The 24,901-nt window shown below is 39.2% G+C and overlaps 1 protein-coding gene across 8 annotated transcripts in view; it reads right to left on the bottom strand.

Annotated features, from left to right (window-relative positions):
* The window catches only part of WDTC1 (WD and tetratricopeptide repeats 1), a 75,679-nt gene that overhangs the window by 26,617 nt on the left and 24,161 nt on the right, over positions 1–24,901 (bottom strand). The window lies entirely within an intron of this gene.

A 24,901-nucleotide genomic window follows, 5' to 3' on the forward strand; every position in this document is an offset into this window, starting at 1 on the left:
AGAAGTCATGGCAAAGCTAGAATTAAGAGGAAACAGAATCCATGGAAAGCAGAAGGTATGAAGTGGTAGAAACGAGTCTTACATGGGAGAAGGAGAGAACAAGTCACTTCCATTCCTACACTCTGTTCTTTCTTTCCCTCACCCTCCCTCATTCCTAATGGCACCTTGATTTTCATTTCATTATCTGCCCAGCTCATATCAGACCATGTGTAAGTTCACTGTCCTTTCCACAGTGATAGGTTCAGAAACTTAGATCTAAGCCAGACTGGACACGGCATTCACTTGGACACAGGTACTGGCTCAGAAATGAGCCTGTGACCCCAATCGGATGCAAGGGGACCAGTTGCTGGGAGTGTGTGGAAAAGGAGTTTTCTCATTTTCAGGAGAGAGTCTGTGAAAGGGATGCCTTTCTTTCTCTGGATGCTGGGTGTCCTAATGTGACTCCTGGACTTGTGACCACGAGGGTAGCCAGCCTGAGAGTGAAATAAACAGAGAGAGGAAAGCCCAGCCAAGGGAATCACAGAAAAATGGAGCCAAAGTGACCAGAGTAACCAACCCTGATGCCTACCCTACTCCTGGGCTTCCAGTCAGGAGCCAGTCTGCTCATTATTGTTTAAGGTCACTTGCGTTGGGCTGTTACCTGTGGCCCAGAGCATCCTGATTAACTCATTCTTCAGGTCGCAGTTTATCGGCACTTCCCTCAAGATGCCTTTCCCACCCTGTAAATCTGGGAAGGAGGCACATCCTTCCTGTGCTCTCCTACTGTCACACTGTATTATGGCTCTGTGTTGACATGGTTATTTTGCTTCACCACACTGAGCTGCAGGGAAGTGGCCTCTGTGTACTGTGTTCACTGTATCCCCTAGGCCAGGTACAGTGCCTGGCACATATCTGCTGCATAATGAACAAGTGAGTCCAGGGGGACTAGTGGGAAGAATCAAGAGACATGAACAAATCTAATTCCCTGACTCTCTAGGCAGAAGAGGCTTTTCCTCTGCCTTCTCCTTCCTTCTTACCCGTTGTCCTATAAAGATTCTCATTTGAGTTGATCCTCATTTCTTTCTGGGTTCTGCACTTAGATACAATATTGACACATTCACTCTGTTCAAACTTGCCAGACCACTTACTGACCTGAGGCCTCTCACTTTCCCACAGCACTTGGTGGAAACCCCACACATGACTCTGGTCGTCACTCTTTCTGGATCAGAATCATTTCTGTCCTCACCCCTCTCATTTTCCTACCAGGCTTTAAATTACTTGTGCCCAGGGCTCACGTCTTCAGCTTGCAACTTCCCAGAGTACCGAGGGCCTTGAATGAGCACCACTTACTGAGGGTTTACAAAGAGCGAGGCACAGTACCTTGCACTTGGGGTAGGCAGAACAACGGCCCCCTTACAAACGTCCATGTCCTGATCCTCTGGAACCCATGAATATGTTATGGTAGGTGGCAAAAGGGACTTTGCAGATGTGATTAAGGTTAAAATCCTTGAGGTGGGGAGATTAGCCTAGATTATCCAGGTGAGCCCAATATAATCACACGAGTCCTTAAAATCAGTGAATCTTGGGACTTCCCTGGCAACCCAGTGGTTAAGACTTCGCCTTCCAATGCAGGGGTTGCAGGTTCGATCCTTGGTCAGGGAGCTAAGATCCCACATACCTCAGGGCCAAAAAAACAAAACATAAAACAGAAGCCATACTGTAACAAATTCAATAAAGACTTTAAAAATGGTCCACGTCAAAAAAAAAAAAATCAGTGAACCTTTCCTGGCTGCAGAGAGTAGAGAGATGTTGGTGTGAAAGGGACTTGACCTTCTATTGCCAGTTCTGAAGATGGAAGAAGGGGGTCACGAGCGAAGAAATACAGCAATCTCTAGAAAGCGGGAATTGCAAGAAAACGGATTCTACTCTATAGCCTCCAGAAGGAGCATAGCCCTGTCAAGACTTTAGCCTGGTGAGACCCATGTCAGACTTCCGATCTACAGAACTGTAAGATAATAAATTTGTGTTGTTTTAAGCCACTAAGTTTGTGGTAACTTGTTGTGGTAGCAATAGGAAACTAATACAGCATTCTACATCCATTATCTTGTTTAAGAAACAGGTATCGATTCACAGAAAGATAGACAAGATGAAAAGGCAGAGGGCTATGTATCAGATGAAGGAACAAGATAAAACCCCAGAAAAACAACTAAATGAAGCGGAGATAGGCAACCTTCCAGAAAAAGAATTCAGAATAATGATAGTGAAGATGATCCAGGACCTCAGAAAAAGAATGGAGGCAAAGATCGAGAAGATGCAAGAAATGTTCAACAAAGATCTAGAAGAATTAAAGAACAAACAAACAGAGATGAACAATACAATAACTGAAATGAAAAATACACTAAAAGGAATCAATACCAGAATAACTGAGGCAGAAGAACAGATAAGTGACCTGGAAGACAGAATGGTGGAATTCACTGCTGCAGAACAGAATAAAGAATGAAAAGAAATGAAGACAGCCTAAGAGACCTCTGGCACAACATTAAATGCAACAACATTCACATTATAGGGGTCCCAGAAGGAGGAGAGAGAGAGAAAGGACCATAGAAAACACTGGAAGAGATTATAATCGAAAACTTCCCTAACATAGGAAAGGAAATAGCCACCCAAGTCCAGGAAGCGCAGAGAGTCCCAGGCAGGATAAACCCAAGGAGAAATACGCCGAGACACATAGTAATCAAATTGGCAAAAATTAAAGACAAAGAAAAATTATTGAAAGCAGCAAGGGAAAAACGACTCCCCTGGGAGTTCCCAAGGGAACTCCCATAAGGTTAACAGCTGATTTCTCAGCAGAAACTCTACAAGCCAGAAGGGAGTGGCATGATATACTTAAAGTGATGAAAGGGAAGAACCTACAACCAAGATTACTCTACCCAGCAAGGATCTCATTCAGATGTGATGGAGAAATCAAACGCTTTACAGACAAGCAAAAGTTAAGAGAATTCAGCACCACCAAACCAGCTCTACAACAAATGCTAAAGGAACTTCTCTAAGTGGGAAACATGAGAGAAGAAAAGGACCTACAAAAACAAACCCAAAACAATTAAGAAAATGATAATAGGAACATACATATTGATAATTACCTTAAACGTGAATGGATCAAATGCTCCAACCAAAAGACACAGGCTTGCTAAATGGATACAAAAACAAGAACCATATATGTGCTGTCTACAAGAGACTCACTTCAGACCTAGGGACACATACAGACTGAAAGTGAGGGGATGGAAAAAGATATTCCATGCAAATGGAAATCAAAAGAAAGCTGGAGTAGCAATACTCATATCAGATAAAATAGACTTTAAAATAAAGAATGTTACAAGAGACAAGGAAGGATAGTACACAATGATCAAGGGATCAAACCAAGAAGAAGATATAACAATTATAAATATATATGCACCCAACATAGGAGCACCTCAATACATAAGGCAATTGCTAACAGCTATAAAAGAGGAAATTGGGGCTTCCCTGGTGGCACAGTGGTTGAGAGTCCGCCTGCCGTTGCGGGAGACGTGGGTTTGTGCCCTGGTCCGGGGGGATCCCACATGCTGCGGAGCGGCTGGGCCCGTGAGCCATGGCCGCTGGGCCTGCATGTCCAGAGCCTGTACTCCGCAATGGGAGAGGCCATGGCAGTGAGAGGCCCACGTACCTCAAAAAAAAATAATAATAAAATAAAAAAGAGGAAATCGACATTAACACAATAATAGTGGGGGACTTTAACACCTCACTTCACCAATGGACAGATCATCCAAACAGAAAATTAATAAGGAAACACAAGCTTTAAATGACACAATAGACCAGATAGATTTAATTGATATTTATAGGACATTCCATCCAAAAACAGCAGATTACACTTTCTTCTCAAGTGCGCACGGAACATTCTCCAGGAGAGATCACATCTTGAGTCATAAATCAAGCCTCAGTAAATTTAAGAAAATTGAAATCATATCAAGCATCTTTTCTGACCACAATGCTATGAGATTAGAAATCAATTACAGGGGAAAAAAAACGTAAAAAACACAAACACATGGAGGCTAAACAATATATTACTAAATAACCAAGAGATCACTGAAGAAATCAAAGAGGAAATCAGAAAATACCCGGAGACAAATGACAATGAAAACACGACAATCCAAAACCTATGGGATGTGGCAAAAGCAGTTCTAAGAGGGAAGTTTATAGCCATACAAGCCTACCTCAAGAAACAAGAAAAATCTCAAATAAACAATCTAAACTTACACCTAAAGGAACTAGAGAAAGAAGAACAAACAAAACCTAAAGTTAGTAGAAGGAAGGAAATCATCAAGATCAGAGCAGAAATAAATGAAATAGAAACAAAGAAAACAATAGCAAAGATCAATAAAACTAAAAGCTGGTTCGTTGAGAAGAGAAGCAAAATTGATACACCATTAGCCAGACTCATCAAGAAAAAGAGGGAGAGGACTCAAATCAATAAAATGAGAAATTAAAAAGAAGTTACGACAGACACCACAGAAATACAAAGCATCTTAAGAGACTACTACACGCAACTCTATGCCAATAAAATGGACAACCTGGAAGAAATGGACAAATTCTTAGAAGGGTATAACCTTCCAAGACTGAACCAGGAAGAAATAGAAAATATGAACAGACCAATCACAAGTAATGAAATTGAAACTGTGATTAAAAATCTTCCAACAAACAAAAGTCCAGGACCAGATGGCTTCACAGTTGAATTCTATCAAACATTTAGAGAAGAGCTAACACCCATCCTTCTCAAGCTCTTCAAAAAAATTGCAGAGGAAGGGACACTCCTAAAGTCATTCTATGAGGCCACCATCACCCTGATACCAAAACCAGACAAAGATACTACAAAAAGAGAAAATTACAGACCAATATCACTGATGAATATAGATGCAAAAATCCTCAACAAAATACTAGCAAACAGAATCCAACAACACATTAAAAGGATCATACACCATGATCAGGTGGAATTTATCCCAGGGACACAAGGATTCTTCAATATACACAAATCAATCAATGTGATACACCATATTAACAAATTGAAGAAGAAAAACCATATGATCATCTCAATAGGTGCAGAAAAAGCTTTTGACAAAATTCAACACCCATTTATAATAAAAACTCTCCAGAAAGTGGGCATAGAGGGAACCTATCTCAACATAATAAAGGCCATATACGACAAACCCACAGCAAACATTATTCTCAATGGTGAAAAACTGAAAGCATTTCCTCTAAGATCAGGAACAAGACAAGGGTGTCCACTCTCACCACTATTATTCAACAGAGTTTTGGAAGTCCTAGCCATGGCAATCAGAGAAGAAAAAGAAATAAAAGGAATACAAATTGGAAAACTAGAAGTAAAACTGTCACTGTTTGCAGATGACATGATACTATACATAGAGAATCCTAAAGATGTCACCAGAAAACTACTAGAGCTAATCAATGAATTTGGTAAAGTTGCAGGATACAAAATTAATGCACAGAAATCTCTTGCATTCCTATACACTAATGATGAAAAATCTGAAAGAGAAATTAAGGAAACACTCCCATTTACCATTGCAACAAAAAGAATAAAATACCTAGGAATAAACCTACCTAAGGAGACAAAAGACCTGTATGCAGAAAACTATAAGACACTGATGAAAGAAATTAAAGATGATACCAACATATGGAGAGATATACCACGTTCGTGGATTGGAAGAATCAATATTGTGAAAATGACTATACTACCCAAAGCAATCTACAGATTCAATGCAATCCCTATCAAATTACCAATGGCATTTTTTACAGAACTAGAACAAAAACTCTTAAAATATGTATGGAGACAAAAAAGACTCTGAATAGTCCAAGCAGTCTAGAGGGTAAAAAACGGAGCTGGAGGAATCAGACTCTCTGTCTTCAGACTATACTACAAAGCTACAATAATCAAGACAATATGGTACTGACACAAAAACAGAAATATAGATCAATGGAACAAGATAGAAAGCCTAGAGATAAACCCATGCACCTATGGTCAACTAATCTATGACAAAGGAGGCAAGGATATACAATGGAGAAAAGACAGTCTCTTCAATAAATGGCGCTGGGAAAACTGGACAGCTACATGTAAAAGAATGAAATTATAACACTCCCTAACACCATACACAAAAATAAACTTAAAATGGATTAGAGACCGAAATGTAAGATCGGACACTATAAAACTCTTAGAGGAAAACTTAGGAAGAACACTCTTTGACATAAATCACAGCAAGATCTCTTTTGATCCACCTCCTAGAGTAATGGAAATAAAAACAAAAATAAACAATGGGACCTAATGAAACTTAAAAGCTTTTGCACAGCAAAGGAAAACATAAACAAGATGAAAAGAGAACCCTCAAAATGGGAGAAAATATTTGCAAACAGACAAAGGATTAATCTCCAAAATATATAAATAGCTCATGCAGCTCAATATTAAAACCTAAATAGACATTTTGCCAAAGAAGACATACAGATGGCCAAGAAGCCCATGAAAAGCTGCTCAACATCATTAATTATTAGAGAAATGCAAATCAAAACTACCATGAGGTATCACTTCACACCAGTTAGGATGGGCATCATCAGAAAATATACAATCAACAAATGCTGGAGAGGGTGTGGAGAAAAGGGAACCCTCTTGCACTGTCGGTGGGAATGTAAATTAATACAGCCACTATGGAGAACGGTTTGGAGGTTCCTTTAAAAACTAAAAATAGAATTACATATGACCCAGAAATCCCACTACTGGGCATATACCCAGAGAAAACCATAATTCAAAAAGACACATGCACCCCAATGTTCATTGCAGCACTATTTACAATAGCCAGGTCATGGAAGCAACCTAAATGCCCATCAACAGACGAATGGATAAAGAAGACGTAGTACATATATACAATGGAATACTACTCAGCCATAAAAAGGAAGGAAATTGGGTCATTTGTAGAGACATGGATGGATCTAGAGACTGTCATACAGAGTGAAGTAAGTCAGAAAGAGAAAAACAAATATCGCATATTAACGCATATATGTGAAACCTAGAAAAATGGTACAGATGAATCAGTTTGCAGGGCAAAAATTGAGACACAGATGTAGAGATCAAACATATGGACAGCTGGGCTTCCCTGGTGGCGCAGTGGTTGAGAGTCTGCCTGCTAATGCAGGGGACACGGGTTCGAGCCCTGGTCTGGGAGGATCCCACATGCCGCGGAGCAACTAGGCCCGTGCGCCACAACTACTGAGCCTGCGCATCTGGAGCCTGTGCTCCGCAACAAGAGAGGCCGCGATAGTGAGAGGCTTGCGCACCGCGATGAAGAGTGGCCCCCGCTTGCCACACTAGAGAAAGCCCTCGCACAGAAACGAAGACACAACACAGTAAAAATAAATAAATAAATTAATAAACTCCTACCCCCAACCAAAAAAAAAAAAAAAACATATGGACACCAAGGGGGGAAAGCGGCAGGGGGTGGGGGTGGTGGTGTGCTGAATTGGGCAATTGGGATTGACATGTATACACTGATGTGTATAAAATGGATGACTAATAAGGACCTGCTGTATAAAAAAATTAAATTAAATTAGAAAATTAAAAAAATTAACTAACTTCTAACTTGAATGATCATCTATATTCTAGAAATACAATGTGAATGTCTCAAAAAAACCCCACAGGTATCATTACTCATTTCATAGATAAGAAAAACAATGCTCAGAGAAGTTAGGTAATCTGCTGCGATACTGTGATTTATATATATATTTATACGTAGAAAGGTATATTTAGTCTTCATCCTTACTTCTGGCACAGAGTTCCTAAAACCCTTGGAATTTCCTAAGTAATAAGAGTGATAAAGGTTTCGTGATATTCATAACAAACGTCTTTCAACTAACACCTGAGGTTTATGTTAATGAAGTGATTTTTGGAAAGCACCTAAGGATGGAGAACCAAACATATGATTGGAGGGTGGGAACTTTCAGTCCCACCTCCCTGACTTCCAGGAAGGGGAGAGGGGCTGGAGGTTGAACTGATCACCAATGGTCAATGATTTAATCAACCATGCCAATGTGAAGAAAAACAAAAAAGGACAGGGTTCAGAGAGCTTCTGTGTTGGTACACATGTGGAGATTTGGGGAGAGCAGCATGCTCAGAGAGGGCATGGAAGCTATGCACCCCTTTCCATATACCTTGCTTTATGCAGATCTTTTATCTGCTTGTTCCTCAATTATATCCTTTTATAATAAATCGGTAATCTAGTAAGTAAAATGTTTCTCTGAGTTCTGTGAGTCACTTTAGCAAATTAATTGAACGAAAGGAGAAGGTGTTTGGAACCTCTAATCTATAGCCAGTTGGTCCAAAGCACAGGTGACAACCTGGATTTGCCACTGGCATCTGAAATAGGTGTTGGGGGTAGGGAACAGGAGGGCAGTCTTGTAGGACTGAACCCTTAACCTGTGGGATCTGATGCTATCTCCAGGTAGATCCTGTCAGAATTGAGTTACATTGTAGGGAACCCAGCTGGTAACAGAGAGTTGCTTGGTGGTGTAAACAAACAAACAAACAAACAACCCCCCACACACGTTAGACATGGCTAATGTGGCACAGCTAGTAGTGGTATCAGGAAGCATTTTAACTCAAGAGCTCAGGCTCTTAAGCACTATCTTAAAAATGTATTAATGCTTCCAGAATTACTTTATTTGTCCTCAAATCAGTAGCGCATCCAAAGTATAGAAGTCTGGCCACAGTAGACAAATATGATACTTATGATTCATTTTTACATAGTAAAAAATAGCTCAGAGGCAGGTAAGTTGGAGAAAGTGTAGAGAGAAAACCCAAACCAGATTCTACATAAATACAAAGTAACTATTGACAAAAAAACATTAATAAAGGGCTCCATAAGTTAGAATGTATGTTTGGGAAGCTAATTTACAAGGCACAGACTGTTTAAGAGGACTTGTTTTGGCCTTGATAAATAAGGCTGGCTTAGATTAGGTACACGATCTATAATTACGTTGACAAATACAATGGGAGAAAATATGCCTATGACATATCAGAATTAAACACTGGGTAAAAAGGGGAGAAAACCTCAAACTTTAAAGGAACAGAGAGGAGGGACTGTTTACAGATGGCTCCTAAAGAGGAATAGACCTCTGTGTGCCTCCCTGGAACCCAGGAAATGTTTCTACTTAGGGTGAGCCTTCCACACCAGGGATCTGGAGAAAACAGAAAGTGCACAAAGTACCTGGATTAAAAGCTACAAATCTCACTTAAGTTAAAAATTACAACCCCTTACTTCCTGCTTAACTTTATTAAATATTGATTATAATTACTATTTATTATAAGTTCCTATAAATTTCTAGGTAGCATGGTATACAGGAGGAAAAGGAGGCAGGAAGAAGCGTTTTACCACTGACACTGCTTAGAATTGTAGGTGCATAATGATAAAAAGCAAATGGACTTTTAGGTGGTTTTCTTACTGCTTTTAAATTCCTTACAGACCATGCACCCCCTTACAAGCCTGCACTACTGCCCCCACTTTGGCATGCTGCTGCTAGGTAGAATACTAGCTATTAATATACCTGATCTCATTATCACTCCCTTTTTACAGGTGAGACCAAGTCTCAGAGATATTAAATAACTTAGCAGGGTCACACAAATTATAAGCGCCAGAGCCCGGATAGGAACCCAGGTCCACATGACTCCAAAGTATTTCTCTGGCTGTGCTGGATTACCTCAAATGTCACCCTTATTCCCACCTGTATTAAAAAGAGATCTCACTGCTGCCATCACCTTAGAGAACTGTTTGTCAGTCTGATATAAATTTAAGCTTATATCTACCCTATGACCCAGCAATTCCATTCCTTAGGTATTTACTTAAGGGAAATGAAAACATTTGTCCACCTAAAGACTGGTCTAAGAATATCCATAGATGTTTTTTTTTTTTTTTTTTTTAATTTATTTATTTATTTAATTTTTGCTGTGTTGGGTCTTCAGTTCTGTGCGAGGGCTTTCTCCAGTTGCGGCGAGCGGGGCCCACTCTTCATCGCGGTGCGCAGGCCTCTCACTGTCGCGGCCTCTCCTGTTGCGGAGCACAGGCTCCAGATGCGCAGGCTCAGTAGCTGTGGCTCACGGGCTTAGTTGCTCCGCGGCATGTGGGATCTTCCCAGACCAGGGCTTGAACCCGTGTCCCCTGCATTGGCAGGCAGATTCTTAACCACTGCGCCACCAGGGAAGCCCCTCCATAGATGTTTTAATTTTTAAAGCCCCACACTGGAAATAACCCAAATGATCATCAACAGGAGAATGAATACACAAAAGTAGTATATTCGTACAGTGTAATCCTACTCAGAAATAAAAAGGAACTACCCATAGATACATGCAACCACATGGATGAAACTCAAAAAACGTTATGATAAGCAAAAGAAGCCAAACACAAAAATATGTATACTATATAATTCCATTTACAGAAAGTATATGAACAGGCAAAACTAATCTATGGAGACAGAGCCAAAAAGTGGTTGCTCTGAGGTAGGAGTGTTGACTGGAAAGGGCACCATGGGAACTTCCAGGGTGATGGAAGTATTCTCTATCTTGTCGTGGGTGGTAGTTACTCAAGTGCCAAAACTCATCTAACTCAACACTTGAGACCTATGCACTTTATTTTTGTGTAAATCATACCTCAATAAAGAGAGGGAAGAAACAAGGTAGTAATAATAATAGTGATAGTGGTAGCTGATATATAATAAGTGCTATCTCACCATCTACCAGGAACAATATTGTGCCCTTCATTTATGCTTTGAGTTAAACTTTACAACTACCTTGTGATGGAAACACCACTACTATTCTCATTTTTCAGATGAGGAAAAGGTTAATACCCCATACTGTATAAACAGTATAGTAAGAATGTGAATTCATGTCTGACAGATTCCAGAGCTTGGCTCTTAACCATGGTGTCATATTGCCTTTTTAATTAATTAATTAATTTTAAAATATTATTTTACAATCTACTTTAAATTTTTATTTATTTATTTATTTTTATTTTTGGCTGCATTGTTGGGTCTTCGTTGCTGCGTGCGGGTTTTCTCTAGTTGTGGCGAGCGGGGGCTATTCTTCATTGTGGTGCGCGGGCTTCTCATTGTGGTGGCTTCTTTTTTTGCGGAGCATGGGCTCTAGGCGTGCAGGCTTCAGTAGTTGTGGCACGCGGGCTCTAGAGCGCAGGCTAAGTAGTTGTGGTGCATGTGGGATCTTCCTGGACCAGGGCTCGAACCCGTGTTCCCTGCATTGGCAGGCGGATCCTTAACCACTGCGCCACCAGGGAAGCTCCATTTTGGCTTTTCAAATTTCGGGGTATTTCTCTCAAAACTTAAATGCCTGCTATGTGCCTGCCAGTATTGTACTGGATCAGAGAGATACAACTGAGTCAGACAGACACATCTCCTGTCCTCTGGAGGAGCTGATGAGGTTTTGTTTTCTCCTCCTCTTCTCCAAACTTATAACATTAGCCTTTCCCCATGTTATTATGATCTCATAAGCATCACTTCAAATGGTTATAGAATATTCCTCCAAAGGTTAAACTATATTCATCTCTACCTTAGTGTTGTACACTTAGATGAGTTCCAATTTTGGTGAGTTGATGTATTTTATTTTATTATTTATTTATTTATTTTTGGCTGTGCCATGCAGTATGTGGGATCTTAGTTTCTTGACCAGAGATCGAACCCGTGCCCCTTGCATTGGAAGTGAAGATTCTTAACCACTGGACCGCCAGGGAAGTCCCGAGTTGATGTATTTTAAAAGTCCAGTGGGAAAAGAACATTTACAGGTGACTGGGCAACCCAGACTAGGCACAAAGTCATGATTTTTTGCATTTAACTGGAAATATATACAATCTGTGTTGTAACGTTAGGTATAGCCAATGCCACTCAGGAGCTCTGCTGAGCAGTCACGGTGTGGAGAAGTATATTAAAATAAGAAACATAATTAATTAATACAATTTAGGAGACAACAATCTATCAAAATGTAGGACCTACAGGGAAAAAAATAATAAAAGTCATTCTTGATAGGGGAAAAAGTTGGGACACATTGCATTAAGGGAATAAGAAAAGAGAAGCAAAGAGCTAGGAAGTCTGCCAACCAATGTGTATCCTGGCATAACCCAAAGGACTGGAGATCCTTTTGTCCAGATTTATTCTTTTACAAGAGGAAGCTGGGTCACACATATGAGGCATATGAGGCAGAATTGTAACAGCAATTCTTTTACAAGAGGAAGCTGGGTCACACATATGAGGCAGAATTGTTAAGTGAAAGAACAGTCTGGGTTCAGCTCTAGCTTGGCCTCTTTCTAGGTATATGGGCAATCACTTAAGATTCCCAGAGCCTCAGATATTTCACTGGGAAATGGAGATGATGATAATGTCATCCTGACAAGATCACTGTGGAGATCAAATGATGTAATATATGCAAGGTGCCTAGCACACTTTGGTAAATGCTGGCTCCCATTCGTGGAACTCATCTTCAGGTATCTTCTCTTGCCAACCTCGGTGTGTTCTTCCAGATCCTACTCTCAAAGACCCCTCCACATGGCCAGAATACTCACAGTGTATACATCTTGAACAACTGGACTCCTTCCTATTTACTAACTTTTTCTAAAGGGTTATTTCTGCAGCTATTAAATTGCTACCCTAAGCTCTGACCAAACAGACAACTCATTTATTCCACACGCATTAGGTATAAGGCACTGGGAGAAAAGGGAATAGACAGTAGAATAAACAAAGACAGGTCCATGTCTATGGCGACATGAGACTAAGGTCTACCATAAAAGAAGAAGGAGAGAGGTACCAAAAAAACCCAGAAGACAGGAGCATCAGGCTTTAAGAGCAAGCTTAAACGATCTTTGAAGACATACTCTAGCTTGGAGACAACTGTGGCCCAGTTTTCATGGATACATGTAAGGGCCCTCTCTTAACTGCAACCCAAACCACATACGTGTATAACATACCCACTGACTTCAGACCTAAACGTTTGTATAATGAAGTTCCACTGAAAAGATCAATGCCAAAGAGCATGAGAGTTAGAGATGCTCAGTGTACCCTCCACAGGAAATGCCAACTAGGAAAGAGGAAACAGATGGCCATGTGCTTCTCTATAACTCCTTGACAGTGTGAACATGAGTCTGAGCAAGGAAGATTTAGATGAAAATCCAGCAAACATTAATTATGCATCTACTAAATGCCAGGGTAAGTGCTAAGCTGTTGCGTATATTGATTCATTTAAACTTCACAATACACGTGTTTATTAGCATGTATTGAGATTACATAGTTGTAATATGACAGAATGGAGTGAGTCCTGAAGGCAAATAAAACTCGAGAATTCTTCACTTGCTCTCCATTCGCTTAATGATTTGATAGTTATCTTAAAGGCAGAATGATCTGAATACCCAGACATCTCCATAAAATCCTTTTGTTGCTTCTTTAACTTAGTTCAATGGTTTCTCAAATTTTAGTGTGCCTTAGAATTAGTAAATGGAGCAGTAAGAGTAACAAGAATAACTAAAACTTAGCTTTTACTATGTGTCAGGCCCTGTCCTAATTGCTTCACATAATTACCCTTCAAAATCCATTAAACTGTCCAAAAAGGACAGTTAATGTGTTTTCATGTTCACAAGCCGTGTTTCCTTGAGCAAGTTCTTTAACCTCTCTGTGCTTCAGGTTTTATATCTCTAAAAAAGGAGATAATATACATAACCTCATAGGGTTGTTGTGGGAACCAATTCAATAGTCGTAAAGCACTGTGATAGCTGAGTAGCAAAACTGGAAATCAAATCCAAGTATGTTCTTTCCCTTGCACCATGATAATTCAAGACTTATAGTATAGCATGTGAACTATGATTACTGGGGAAGGAAAAATCCTCCTAGAAGTCATGAAAAGGAACGATTTAAAATATATTTCAACTTCTATATGTTCTAGCTAAAAATCTAAGTATAAATATAGTGGGGCAAGTCAACAACCATAACTCATGTCAGAAAGTTTTTCCTTATGCTGACCTATATCTGCAGTCTATCCCTGCAAATTCTCTTTATTCATTCAATCTTTTTATTTGATTGATTGATTTTATTTTTATTTTTTATATGCTAGGCACTCTTATACATGAAAAGGCTACAGTGCTAAATAAGATAGAGAACTCTAGTGGTGGGGAGAGAAAAAAAATAAGCACAGGAATCAATAAAATGAGTTCAGATAGTGATAAACGCTATGTAGAAAATAAAACATGGTGACAGGTTATACTTTAGATACAGTGGTCAGGGAAAGCCTCTCTGACATAGCTATGTTTCAGGAGAAATTTGAATGCTGAGAAGGAAAAGCATGCCAGGTACAGGAAAGAAAAAGTACAAAGGTAGGAATGGGCTTGGTATGCTGTAGATACAGAATGAAGGCCAGTGTGGCTAGAACACAGTGATAAAAGGGACAGAATAAGGCAAGATAAGCTCAGGGAGGTGAGTAGAGGCAATATTCTAAGGGTGTCATATAGGCCATAGCAAGAAGCTTCGTGAGGCCAGGAACTGTGTTGTCTTTATTTTCTGCTATATTCATCTCCCAGAGTCTAGAACATTTCTGGCATATTGTAGGCACTCAATATACGCTTGAACATATGACTGAATTAATGAATGACTCCCAGGTTCTGCCCTCTGGTGCTTCAGAGCGTAAGTTTACTCCATCATCTCAAGCAGAGGTTGGCACTTTTTCTGTAAAGAGCCAGAGAGTAAATGTTTTGGGCTTTGCAGGTCATACGGTCTCTGTTATAACTACTCAATTCTGCTGTTGAATTACTAAGGCAGCCATAGAAAATACATAAATGAATGAGTGTGGCTGTGTTCCAATAAAATTTTATTTATAAAAGTAAGTGGCTATAGATTCAACCCAATCCCTATCAAAATCCCATCTGCCTTCTCTGAAGAAATTCACAAGCTGAACATAAACCTCATATGTAAATACAAGGGACCCAAAATAGCCAAAACAATCTTGAAAAAGAAAACAAAGTTAGAAGACTCACTTCCCAATTTCAAAAATTACTACAAAGCTACAGTAATCAAAACAGTGTGGTACTGACATAAAGGACAGAAATTTAGATCAATGGGATAGAGTAACGAGTTCACAAATAAACCCTTACATTTATGTAAGGTTAACTGATTTCCGACAAGAGTGCCAAGACAATTCAATGAAAGAAAGAATAGTCTTTTCAACAAATGGTGCTGTAATAACAATATGCACATGCAAAAGAATGAAGCTGGGCCTCTACATGACACCATATATAAAAATTAACCCAAAATGGGGCTTCCCTGGTGGCGCAGTGGTTGAGAGTCTGCCTGCCAATGCAGGGGACGCGGGTTCATGCCCCAGTCTGGGAGGAACCCACATGCTGTGGAGCGGCTGGGCCCGTGAGCCATGGCCACTAAGCCTGTGCGTCCGGAGCCTTGCTCCGCAACGGGAGAGGCCACAACAATGAGAGGCCTGTGTACCACAAAAAAAATAATAATAACCCCAAATGGATCAAAGATGTACACATAAGATCTAAAACTATAAAACTTTTAGAAGAAGACACAGGTGTAAATTTTTGTGACCTTGTATTAGGCAATGGTTTCTTTTTTGGCCCCAATGGTTTCTTAAATATAACACCAAAAGCAAAAATGACAAAAGAAAAAAATTTGAACTTCATGAAAATTAAAAATTTCTCTGTCAAAAGCACTCTCAAGAAACTGAAAAAACCCACAGAATGAGAGAGAAAATTTCAAATCACATATCTGATAAGTGTTTATTATCTAGAACATACAAAGAGCTCTTATGACTCAATGATAAAATGACAAATAACAATTTAAAAATGGGCAAAGGATCTGAATAGACATTCCTCCAGAGAAGAAGATATACAAATGTCCAATAAGCACATGAAAAGAAGCTCAACATCATTAGTCATTAGGGAAATGCAAATCAAGACCACAATGAAATACTACATCACACCCACTAGGATGACTATAATAAAAAAAAGACAGATAATAAGTATTGGTAAGGGTATGGAGAAACTGGGACCTTTGTACATTTCTGGTGGGGATGTAAAATGGTGGTGCCACCTTGAAAAACAGTTTGCCAGTTCCTCAAGAAATTAAGCCTAAGAGTTGCCATATGACACAGCAATTCCACTCTTAGGTATATAACCAAGAGAACTGACAATATATGTCCATACAAAATTTTTTACACAAATGGTTCATAGCAGCAGTATTCATAATAGCCAAAAAGTGGAAACAAGCAAAATGTCCACTACCTGATGAGTGGATAAACAAAATGTGGTATAGCTATAGAATGGAATGTATTTGGCCATAAAAAGGAATGCTACAACATAGATAAATCTTGAAATTATCATACTAAGTGAAGGAAGTCAGATACAAAAAGCTACATAGTGTATGATTCCATTCATATGAAGTGTCCAGAATAGGAAAATCCATAGAGACAGAAAATAGATTAGTGGTTGCCAGGGGTGGAGCCAGGGGTAGGGGATGGGGAGTAACTGCTAAAAGGGTTTCTATTTTGGGGTGATGAAAATGTCAGGAGTTAGGTAATGGTGATAGTTGTGCAACTTTGTGAATACACTAAGACAAAACAAAAAACAAAAAAATGCTGAATTGTACACTTACATAAAATAAAAATGAACTTAAAAAACTAAGTCAACAAACAGGTGGCAAGCTGGATTTGGCCTGCAAGTCATAATTTGCTGACCCCTGATCTAAAGGATAGCTCTTGAAATCTCTCACAAAGTCAGATCTCTGCTCCATCTGTTTCTTTCAGGCTATTTGATGAACTTGTTATCTAATTTACTTCTCTCAACTGATATTGTAATAAAACTCTGACAAGTCTTTGTTAGAGTCAGGTTATACTATGAAACTGCCCTGGTATACCATACTAATTATATTAAAAAAGAAAACCAATCTAGTTTGATATGACTTGTTTCTAGTGAATTTATGCTCAAATTATATAAGAAACAAAAAAGCCATCAAGCCAGTTGTGAAGGTGGGACATATAATGTTTTCAACTTGTTTAAGGACAATATTAAGAAAACTAATAAGGCAAGAGAATAAACCCACCAAGCCAAGAACTATTTGTTAAGCCCTTTAAAAAAGTAGACACATGGTTGAGGTGGAAAGAATGTGAACTCTAAAGCCACACAGGCCTGAAATAAATCTTATTATTATTATTTTTTGCAGTACGCGGCCTCTCACTGTTGTGGCCTCTCCTGTTGCGGAGCACAGGCTCCGGACGCACAGGCTCAGCGGCCATGGCTCACGGGCCCAGCCGCTCCGCAGCATGTGGGATCTTCCCGGACCGGGGCACGAACCTGTGTCCCCTGCATCGGCAGGCGGACTCTCAACCACTGCACCACCAGGGAAGCACCCCCTGAAATAAATCTTATTAATCTTATTTCTACCACTTATGTGACCTTGGAAGTGCTGTTTTACTCTCCTTATTTGTAAAGTGAGGTTACTTTCCTCTCCCTCTCTCTACCTCTCAGTGTTAATGCCTAACACTATGCCAAGAAATCCCACAAGTGGAAGAAATAGAATGGATCAAAGTGAGATTAGAACTTTAAGGTGGACTTTGAAAACCCTAGGGATGTTAAAAGCAAGTACCAACTGCCTCCGAAGTGAGGACTGCAGGCCACAAACTGAAATCCCAGGATATTTGGCTCCTGTCTGGTTATGAAAATAAAACTCACTGAGACAAGATGAGCTAGCGCATATAACTAAAGGGGGATGTGGAATGCTCAGCAAAGATGTCCAAGGAATACAGAGAAGTGGTTTGGTCTATATACCAGAACACCTTAGAATTACCCTAATCAACATTAAACTTAAATCCTCTAATCTCAACCTCCCTTCAGGCTCTCTTACTCAGTTGCTGCCACTGTAACACTTCTTTATATTTTCTTAATGAACATTTTTAACTCTCTATTTTGAAACAATTTCAAACATATAAAAAGGTACAAGAATAGTACAAAAACACCCGTATATACCTTTCCCCTATTTCATTAACTGCTAACATTTTTCTCCCCCCCTCCTCTTTCTCTCTCCACACACACACACACACACACACACACACACACACACACACACGCACTTTTTTCTTGAACCATTTGAGAATAAGTTACAGACCTCAGGACCCATTACATACTTAAATTTCAGTGTCAGGAAATTTGACACTGACACAATTATTATTCAATATACAGTCTATATTCACATTTCACCAACTGTCCCAATATTATCCCTTTGATTTTGCAGATCTAGGACCCAATCCAGGATCACACACTACATTTAGTTGTCATCTTCTTTTTAGTCTCCTTTAATCTGGAACAGTTCTTCAGTCCTTTGTTTTTTACGACATTGACATTTCTGAAGAATATGTCAGCTGTTCTGGAGAAATGTCTCTCAGTTTGGATTTGTCTGATTACTTCCTCGTGATTAGTTTTAGATAATGCATTTTGACAGAAATACCACCTAGGTGATTTTGCGTCCTCCTCAGTGCACACTGTCAGGTGTCACCTGATGTTAAGGTGGTATCTACCAGGTTTCTCCACTCTAATGTTACTATTTTCCCCTTTGCTATCTGTGAGGAAATACTTCTACATTGCGCAAACATCCTGTCCACCATCAGGTTTTCACCCAATGGTTCAATCATTCATTGATTATTCTTGTCTGAATCAATTACTGGTATGATGTGGTGTGACAGTTATAAAATGGTGATTTTTTTCCAACTTTATCATTTCTTCATTTAGTGGTCAGCAATCTACTAGAATGAAGTGCTTTTCTCTCTCCCCACCCCTTCTTTCTCTCCCTCTCTCTCTTACCAGTGCAAAATCAGGTATTTTTTTATTCAGTGGGTTTTAATTCATTATTGTCATTATTCATCCTGATGCTCAAATTGTCACGGGTTTGGCCAGTAGCATGCCTTTCAAGCTGGCTTCTGTGTCCTTAAGATATGTTCCTGTCATTTTTATTTCTTTACTTTCTGTTGATCTTCTGCCACAAGATGCTGTAGGTTCATCTCGTACACTCGCTGTCCCAGACCTGAATCAGTTATTCCTCCAAGGACCCCTGGTTCTTTCTAGTGGGGAATGGTATTTAGAAACCAGTGACTCATGGCTATTGAGGTATCATTGCTTCTGGACCCTTTCAGAAGACAGAGCTGGAAATAATATATAAATTTATATTAAAATATATGTATTTTTAAACCATTAATTCAGGAATCCCCTGGCAGTCCATTGGTTAGGACTCGGTGCTTTCACTGCTGGGGCCCACATTCAATCCCTGGTCGGGGAACTAAGATCTCACAAGCCACGTGGCACAGCCAAAACAAACAAACAAACAACCATGAATTCAAAGAGATACAGCTAATTCCAATCCAATACCTCAGAGTTATTCTGTTGCCTATTCCATATTTGAATTTCCCTTCTCCCATAGTGAGAAGGGAACAACATTGGTATATTATATCAATATTATAAATATTATATTTATTATATATTAACTGATAAATTTATCCCAACAACACTGATATATTTACTCATTTGCTCAATTCTACAACACACACAAAATACTGATAGTTACACAATTGCTATAGGAATACCACTACAAATGACAAATTTACTAACTAGAGTTCAATCAAGATTTCTTTAGCTTGTCTTTAAAATACATACAAAGAATATCTGTAGTCAAAGTACTGTGTCAAAAATTACTTGAGTTAGTTGGCAGCCCTTTCCCCATCTCTGCTGACTTAAATTTACTTTTTGAATGTGTAAAACCTCAAAGTGGTTATAAAATTAAAAACTCTACAAAAAGGTCCAGAAGGGTTATTCCCTTTTCTCTACCTCTCCACTTATGCCTTCTATCCCCTAGAGGTGACCAACTTCATGAGTTTCTGCTTATCCATTCTATGCTTGTGTTTGTAAAAACATGCAGGTACTATAAAAATTGTTACTCTCCCTCCTTTGTTACACCAAACTTGGCAAAATTATATTAAAACAGCCCTTAAATATATGAAAAAGATATTCTATTTCACTCATAAAAGAAATGTAATTTAAAACTCTACTGAGATACCATTTTTCATCTTTTAGAATGGTAAAAAAATTCAAAAGCTTAACCCCCTAGTTTGTCCGTGAGCTGTGGAGAAAAAGGCACTCTCAGGCATTGCTACCAGGAAGGCAAAATGGTGCAACTCCCACGGAGGGAAATTTGGCAATATCTAACAAAACCACATATATACATTTACTCTTTGGCCAGCACTCCCACTTCTAGGTTTTTACGCTAAAGATATATCTCTAGCAATACTAAAATACATATGTACAAGGTTATTCATTATGACGTCGTAATTGCAAACTATTAGAAACAACTCTAAGAGCCCATACATGGCAAATTCACTGATTAATCTTGTTTTATTTATACACGAGACTACTATGCAGCTGTGAAAAAGAACTCTGAGGAGAATTCCCTGGTGGTCCAGTGGTTAGGACTCAGCGCTTTCACTGCTGTGGGCCTGGGTTCTATCCCTGGTCAGGGAACTAAGATCCCACAAGCTGTGCAGCGAGGCCAAAAAAAAAAAAAAAAAAAAAAGAACTCTATGAACTGATGAGTGATTTTCAAGATATATTAGTTAAATGAAAAAAAGAGAATCTATATCATTCCTCAATGATTCTTATCCTCAACAAGTCCTCCAAGTCCAGTCAGTCACTCTGTTCTCTCCTTACATGCTACCTCATGTCTTTACTTCCTTCTCGTCCCCCTAAAAATCCATGATTCATTACTACAGTCATTCTCTTGCAACCTTCATCTGACAAAATCTGAACCCCACATGATCTTTTAGCTTTCCTGTATCTTCAACTTTCCCTTTCTCTACTGATTCTTTCCCCTTGGGATTAAACATGCTCAAGTTTCTCTAAGCTAAAAAGTCCTCCCTTGATGCCAAATCCACATCTAGCTGTGGCCTTCCAGTTCTCTTCCCCTTCATAACCATACTGAAAGAGTAGTCTATATTGGGTATTTTTACTTCCTTACTTCCCAATAATTCCTCCACCTACTTCTATCTATACCACAAAAATGGCCCTTGCCAAGGTGACCATGATGGCTTCCTTGCTCTAAATCAAAGGGACACTTCTCAGTCCTTATCTTACTTGGTCCCCAGTGGTATTTGATAGTGCTGACCACTTCGTCTCCAATGAAACTTTCTTCTTCTGGGTTCTGAGGCATCACCCTCTCTGTTTTCCTTCCTACTCCTCTAGTTGCTCTTTCTTGATACCCTTTGCATACTCTTTGTCCACCTGGCCCTTATATTGGTGTTCTTTATGGCTCTATCCTAGGCTTTCTTCCTACTATACACACTCCTCGAAGGCAATCACAACTCACTTTCATTGTTCCAATGTATATGCTACTCACTGCTCCCAAATCAACATCTCCAGTGTGTACCTAAGCTCAGACCCAAGTATTCCAACTACCTGCCTAGAAAGCACTAGACAACACATGGGCCTAGAGCTCCAGAACATCCATAACCAAGCTTATCATCTTTTCCTTCAAACTTATTCCTTCTCCAGTGCTCCCTAACTCTGTGAATGATACTACCATTTACCCTGCCAAATAGAAACTTAACTTTGATCCTTGACTCCTCTCTTTTCCTAACTTTCCACATTCAGTCACTAAGAATTCTGTTAATTCTACCTCTTAAATGTCTTTCAAATTCACTGACTTCTCTCCATCCAAATTACCATTATCTAGGTTCAAGTAACCAATCACCTCTTCCAGAATCACTGACACCATCTCTTAAGTGGTCTAGTTGTCCACATTTTAAACTTCTGCAATCTTCATGTTGAAGCCAATGTTAATTAAAAAAACAAAAACAAAAACCTTAACTGTGATCATATTGCTCACATGGTAAAGACCACTTGATAGCTCTCCACTGCCCTTAGGATAAAATCAACAGTCTTCAACACAGCTTACAACATCCTTCATTATGAACATCCCAACCTCATCAACCTCACCTATCATCCTTCTTCCACTTGTATCCTGGGACTATCTGTTCTCTTGAACCAAGTACCCTCTACTCTCTCTTGCATCACTCATATGCTATTCCCCCAGCCTAGGATTTTTTTCTCTCCCTATCTCCCCCAAATCTACCTAGCTCCTCCCATCCATCTTTCAGGTATCAGCCTAGACTACATTTCTCTTAGGAAGCCAAGTTGAGATCTCTCTGGCACATTATGTTTCACTCATTTGTGAAATTTCTCAGAATAATGATGGACATGTGAGGGAGAAGAGGTTGGGGTTGGGGAGAGAACAAATGTTTGTTGAACGCTATGTTTAAGATTGAAGAAGTGTGATGAGAGTATAAATTGGTACAAACTCCATGAAAGACAATTTTGTTAATATTTATTAAAATCACAGATGGATATACTCTCTGACTACTAATTCCATTTGTAGGTATTTATTCTAAAAATATACACCCACATATGCCAAATGATGTTGCAAGGAATAACACTGTACATACAAAAGACTGTAAGTAATCTACATATCCATCAACAGGGACAATTTAAATAAATTATGGTACAGTCATACAACACAACACTCTGAAGCCATGAAAGAATTAGATATTAGAAACATCTTGGGCTTCCCTGAAGGCGCAGTGGTTAAGGATCTGCCTGCCAATGCAGGGGACATGGGTTCGAGCCCTGGTCCGGGAAGATCCCACATGCCACGGAGCAAATAAGCCCGTGCGCCACAACTACTAAGCCTGCACTCTAGAGCCCGTGAGCCACAATTACTGAGCCCGTGTGCCACAACTACTGAAGCCCACGCACCTACAGCCCGTGCTCCGCAACAAGAGAAGCCACCGCAATGAGAAGCCCGCGCACCGCAACAAAGAGTAGCCCCCACTCGCTGCAACTAGAGAAAGCCCGTGTGCAGCAACGAAGACCTGACGCAGAAAAGAAAGAAGGAAAGAAAGAAAGGAAAGAAAAGAAGGAAAGAGAGGAAGGACGAAAGAAACATCCTTACGTACTGATGTGGTAAAATCATGAAAGTATATTTTTAAATTCAAAAGTAAGGTACAAAGCAGTAAATATGTTAGGCTAACATTTGTGAGAAAAGGTGAGAATTTTTACATAAAAATTTGCATAAAAATGCATAAAATTTCTCTGGAAGGATACTGAAATTGAATATGTTAGTTGATTCCAGGAAAGTGAATTTGGTGGCTGGGAAAAAGAGTGGAAAGGAGACAATCTTTTTAAACTTTTAAGCTAACTTTAATATAGAAAATTTTAAAAGCCAATCAAACCAACAGGCTTTTAGTGAGCCTCTACTAAATGTTCAGTACTATATTCTAGGAGTTCTCTTTAAGTTTCATTTTGCATTTTTCAAAACTATACAAAGTAGTAAATTAGGAAATCCAGGGAAAAAATTCCCCCAGATAATATAGAGGAAAACATTATAATCAATAACCACAAAAAGGCAGGAGTTTTTACTGTTGATTTTACCTCTTATATCCCACCCCCAACCCTTATTATATCACCTCATCTTAATGCCAAAAGTCAACTCTTGTTAACCGAAATGGGGTCCATATGTGACAATGGGTGGGAAACAAAACAAGGGAAGAAAATGACCATAAAGCATTTAAAAAAGCTGGACGCCATCAAATCAGCATCTCAGGAAACTTTAAAAGCTTTCTATAACTAACAACAACAATAACCGTAGCTAATATTTGAGTACCATGAATTTTACAATATACTGAGCTCCGTGCTAAGTACCTTACATACATAAAATAACTTATTTATTCCTCCTCTTAAAACTAAGAGACAAACAGGATGTGTACATTAGTTTACAGATGAGGAAATGGATCCTAGAAGTTAAAGGGCTTATCCATGGTGATATGGCTTATAATGCCATTTTTATTACTATAGTGGGGGGGTGAGGGTGTCAAATAAAGGTATCCCCTCCAACCTCCAACTAGGAAAGAGGGAAATAAGATAGCCTTTTGAGATCAGGATTGTAAGAAATCAGTATCGTTGAATTTTCCTCCTTCTTGGCTTCCATAATACCATGTTTTCCCACCTCTATGCTATTCTTTCTGTCTCCTCTGGGTAGAGGAAGAGAAGAAACAGATAATCTCTAAATGCTGAAACACCTTGGTTCTTGGTCTTGGGCCTTCTCTCTCCTCCTGCTTTTTTCCCCAGTGATATTATCCAGTCATCCAGTTTAATGGCTCTATAGACAACTGGTCCACAAACTTTTTAGTCTCAAGACCCCTTACAACTTTTAAAAATTACTGAGGCTTCCAAAGAATTTTTTAATATAGGTTATCAGTATCTGCCGTATTAGAGATAAAAACTGAAACATTAACTTCATTTAAAATTAACATTATTAATTATAACTTTAATTTAATGAAAATAAAATTATTATTTCATTTAAAAAATAATAAAAAGATAAGCTAACACATTTTGAATAAAAACTAACTATATTTTCCAAGACAAAAGAATTTAATGAGAAGAATGGCATTACTTTACATTTTTGCAAAACTCTTTTGTCTAGCTTAATGGAAGATGGCTGGGTTCTCATATCTACTTTTGATTTCAGTTTGTTGCAAGATGTTATTTTGGTTGAAGTACATGAAGAAAATCCACCCTCATAAAGATAAGCCACAACTACTGAGCCTGTGCTCTAGAGCCCGCGAGCCACAACTACCGAACAAATGTGCCACGACTACTAAAGCCTGCGCGCCTTGAGCCCGTGCTCCGCAACAAGAGAAGCCACCGCAATGAGAAGCCTGAGCACCGCAACGTGCAGCCACGAG

The sequence above is a fragment of the Mesoplodon bidens genome, assembly GCF_964165515.1.
Source record: "Mesoplodon bidens genome assembly, chromosome: 2".
Classification (NCBI taxonomy): Eukaryota; Metazoa; Chordata; class Mammalia; order Artiodactyla; family Ziphiidae; genus Mesoplodon; species Mesoplodon bidens.